The 5,000-nt window shown below is 37.7% G+C and overlaps 1 pseudogene; it reads left to right on the top strand.

The window, feature by feature from the left end:
- Positions 1-4,592, top strand: part of LOC114544851 — a 7,737-nt pseudogene extending 3,145 nt beyond the window's left edge.
- Positions 4,593-5,000: the final 408 nt, after the last annotated feature.

Genomic DNA, 5,000 nt, shown 5'->3' with positions numbered 1-5,000 from the left:
AGAGCAATATTTTATTGCATTCTTGAAAAACAGAATGCAATTCCTTCTCTCTAAGTACAACATGTTAGAGACTGTTCTTCAGTCTTGTTTAGAGAAAATAAATCCTCGTGGCTTTCAGCTGGGGAATGCGTTTTTCGATAATTCTTGTCTTTGTCTGCTGCCACTTTCGCTGCTGCTTGAACTGGAAGTTTGGGTTCTTTTCTTCCCTTTTCGTTTTCTGCTCGTTTTCGTTTTTGTTTGTAGTTGATGTCTTCGTCCTCATAACAGTCTTCAAGCTCTTGTAGCAGATTTGTGTTTGCCTTTCGTGAACTTGAAGTTTCTGCTTTTTTCTTTTGGCACGCAGGTTGAGTTTAGGTAGTTTATAAAGCCTTATAAAGCCTTGTTTGATAAGAATATCGTAGAATTGATGCAACATATCGCTTAGAGATTAGTTCCACCCTGAGTTTCCTATGAGTAATTGCAAAAATTGGTTGACATATCAAACTTACTTTCATATATTGATTGCAAAATAAGAAAAAGATTTTCTAAGGGAAGTTAAGTCCATTGCTAATTTAAATTCTTCCTCAATGTCAGTGGAAGGATTTTTGCCATGGTTCATATCAGGTTGATAATTTAGGTTTGATGGCAAACTCAGATGCACACCGGGCCAATTGGTCTTCGCATTGGATGTCCTTTACAAAATTTGACTTTTCTAAGAGAACCATGAGTTCCATTGCTGCTTTAATCCTTCCTCAAGGTCCAGTGGAAAGGTTTTTGTCATGATTGAATATCAGGTTGACAATATTCAGAATTTGATGGCCAAAATGTGACGCACACAGGGACAAATTGGTCATTCGCGTTGGAATGTCCTTTACAAAATTAGACAAATATTTTCTAAGAAGAACAAATGAGTTCCATTGCTGCTTTAATCCTTCCTCAAGGTCAGTGGAAGGATTTTTTCATGATTGAATATCAGGTTGCAATAATTCAGAATTTGATGGCCAAATCTGACGCATACGTGACAATTGGTCTTCGCGTTGGAATGTCCTTTACAAAATTAGACAAATATTTTCTAAGAAGAACAAATGAAGTTCCATTGCTGCTTTAAATCCTTCCTCAGGGTCAGTGGAAGGCTTTTTGTCATGATATATCAGGTTGACAATAATTCAGAATTTCATGGCCAAAATGTGATGCATACAGGGACAAATTGGTCATTCGCGTTGGAATGTCCTTTACAAAATTAGACAATTTTTCTAGAAGAACAATGAAGGTCCATTGCTGCTTTAAATCCTTCCTCAAGGTTAGTGGAAGGATTTTTGTCATGATTGATATCAGGTTGACAATAATTCAGAATTTGATGGCAAAAATCTGACGCATATAGGGACAAATTGGTCATTCGCGTTGGAATGTCCTTTACAAAATTTGACAAATATTTTCTAACAAGAACAAATGAAGTTCCATTGCTGCTTTAAATCCTTCCTCAAGGTCAGTGGAAGGATTTTTGTCATGATTGAATATCAGGTTGACAATAATTCAGAATTTGATGGCCAAAATCTGACGCATACATGGACAATTGGTCATTCGCGTTGGAATGTCCTTTACAAATTTGACAAATATTTTCTAAGAAGAACAAATGAAGTTCCATTGCTGCTTTAATCCTTCCTCAATGTCAGTGGAAGGATTTTTGTCATGATTGAATATCAGGTTGACATAATTCAGATTTGATGGCAAAAATCTGACGCATACAGGGACAAATTGGTCATTCGCGTTGGAATGTCTTTTACAAAATTAGACAAATATTTTCTAAGAAGAACAAATGAAGTTCCATTGCTGCTTTAAATCCTTCCTCAATGTCAGTGGAAGGATTTTTGTCATGATTGAATATCAGGTTGACAATAATTCAGAATTTGATAGCCAAAATCTGACGCATACAGGGACTTGGTCATTCGCGTTGGAATGTCCTTTACAAAATTAGACAATATTTTCTAAGAAGAACAAATGAAGTTCCATTGCTGCTTTAAATCCTTCCTCAATGTCAGTAGAAGGATTTTTGTCATGATTGAATATCAGGTTGACAATAATTCAGAATTTGATGGCCAAAATCTGACGCATACAGGGACAAATTGGTCATTCGCGTTGGAATGTCCTTTACAATTAGACAAATATTTTCTAAGAAGAACAAATGAAGTTCCATTGCTGCTTTAAATCCTTCCTCAATGTCAGTAGAAGGATTTTTGTCATGATTGATATCAGGTTGACAATAATTCAGAATTTGATGGCCAATTCTGAAACAGGCACAAATTTTGCATTATTTTCACACACATGTAACAATGATTTTTTCAAAAGCCGTATGTTGAACATTAGAAAAAAAAACTATAGCGGTTTTGTAGAGCAGGAAATTGTACACTATTGAGTGAATTATGATGCACGTCCGTTTTGTTTTGGCTGAGATAAGGAAGAAGAAGGACCTTAACAAAGATGTCACGAAATTCCCGGTTTTCGGGCGCATGTAACAATGAATTTTTTAAAGCCGTATGTTCAACATTGGCAAAAAATAAAACTATAGCGGTTTTGTAGAGCAGGAAATTTTACACTAGTGAGTGAATTATGATGGACGTCCGTTTTGTTTTAGCTGAGAAATAAAGGAAAGAAGAAGGACCATATTAACAAAGATTTTACCAAATTCCCGGTTTTCGGGCGCATGTAAACAATGAATATTTTAAAGCCGTATGTTCAAAATTGGAAAATAAAGTTATAGCGGTTTTGTAGACCAGGAAATTTTACACTATTGAGTGAATTATGATGCACGTCCGTTTTGTTTTGGCTAAGAAATAAAGGAAAGAAGGACCTATTAACAAGATGTTACCAAATTCCCGGTTTTCGGGCGCATGTAACAATGAATTTTTTAAAGCCGTATGTTCAAATTAGAAATAAAACTATAGCGGTTTTGTAGAGCAGGAATTTTACACTATTGAGTGAATTATGATGCCGTCCGTTTTGTTTTGGTTGAGAAATAAAGGAAAGAAGAGGACCTATTAACAAAGATGTCACGAAATTCCCGGTTTTCGGGCGCATGTAAACAATGAATTTTTTAAAGCCGTATGTTCAACATTGGAAATAACTATGCGGTTTTGTAGAGCAGGAATTTTACACTATTGAGTGAATTATGAGGGACGTCCGTTTTGTTTTAGCTGAGAAATAAAGGAAGGAAGGACCATATTACAAAGATTTTACCAATTCCCGGTTTTCGGGCGCATGTAACAATGAATTTTTTAAAGCCGTATGTTCAAATTGGAAAAAAAATTATAGCGGTTTTGTGTAGACAGGAAATTTTACACTACTGAGTGAATTATGATGCACGTCCGTTTTGTTTTGGCTGAGAAATAAAGGAAAGAAGAAGGACCATATTAACAAAGATGTTACCAAATTCCCGGTTTTCGGGCGCATGTAAACAATGAATTTTTTAAAGCCGTATGTTCAAAATTGGAAATAAATTATAGCGGTTTTGTAGAACAGGCTTTTACACTATTGAGTGATTATGATGCACGTCCGTGTTGTTTTAGCTGAGAAATAAAGGAAGGAAGGACCATATTAACAAAGATGTCACGAAATTCCCGGTTTTCGGGCGCATGTAAACATGAATTTTTAAAAGCCGTATGTTCAACATTGGAAATAAACTATAGCGGTTTTGTAGAGCAGGAAATTTTACACTATTGAGTGAATTATCATGCCCGTCCGTTTCGTTTTAGCTGAGAAAAATTCTTTCAAAATGTATGAAAAAACAGTTGACTTCGTAGTGTAATTTATAGTAAACTCGAATTTTAAAACGTAATATCTTTTTTTCCACCGATTGCAATTTTGTTAACTTCTACAGTTTAAGAGGGCAAAAGTTGTACAGAATAAGCAAGTTACTTTGCCTCATCAGAAAAAACAAAAAGTTATAATATTAACATATAGTGTCATGACTGGTCTAACTTCAATCAAGTATGAAATTAATGTGGCTTAAGAAGTTATGTTAGCCTAACGTCGGCAATAACCGTACGGTCTTTATGAATAACTGGCTTGTGGCAGCCAAGCGTTCATAGCGACGTTGCTTTTGATTCTTCGATGTCGGCTCTTCCTATCATTGCGAAGCAGAATTCGCCAAGCGTCGGATTGTTCACCCGCCAATAGGGAACGTGAGCTGGGTTTAGACCGTCGTGGACAGGTTAGTTTTACCCTACTGTTGAATGGTTGTTGCAATAGTATTCTGCTCAGTACGAGAGGAACCGCAGATTCAGACAATTGGCTCATGCACTTGCCTGAAAAGACAATGGTGCGACCATCTGTTGGATTATGATTGAACGCCTCTAATCGAATCCGTGCTAGAACGCAACGATTCCTTTTCTCTGGACGACTTAAGCGAACACGATAGAGACGCGATCATTCGCGCCTCCTGCGTCACAACGTGCCCACGGAGCGGACAATGCTCCAAAGCACTACAACGATCAAATCTAAATTTTCCAGAGCTAAATCATTTGCAGACGACTTAAATAAAGAACGGGGTATTGTAAGCAGTAGAGTAGCCTTGTTGCTACGATCTGCTGAGATTAAGCCCTTGTTCTACGATTTGTTTCTTTTTTTTCCGACACTCACACATCCTCGGAGCAGTCGAACATGTCCGCAAAAAAAGCCAACAACTCGAGGTCTCCCGAACATGTTCAGGATAAGGGGGAGCATATCGATGTCTCTCGAACATACCGGCAGAGGGAACACTATAGGTCTCTCGAACATGTTCGGAAAGTCGCACTTTCGACCCGGACTAAGATGAGAGAAAACGAGTTCTCTTGAACATGTCCAAAAGTCGCGATTTAGATCGCTACCAAGAGGCGAAGGAATCGAGGTCTCCGAACATGTTCGACAAAGTGCCCAGTCAACCCGCACTAAGAGGGGAACAACTCGATGTCTCCCCATGTTCGACAAAGTGCCCAGTCAACCCCCAGAGGGGAACAACTCGATGTCTCCCGAACATGTTCGACAAA

The sequence above is a fragment of the Dendronephthya gigantea genome, unplaced genomic scaffold, assembly GCF_004324835.1.
Source record: "Dendronephthya gigantea isolate DGI-Jeju-01 unplaced genomic scaffold, DenGig_1.0 000995F, whole genome shotgun sequence".
Classification (NCBI taxonomy): Eukaryota; Metazoa; Cnidaria; class Anthozoa; order Malacalcyonacea; family Nephtheidae; genus Dendronephthya; species Dendronephthya gigantea.
The sequence above is the reverse complement of the archived record's forward strand: the minus strand, read 5'-3'. Positions and strand labels throughout refer to the sequence as shown.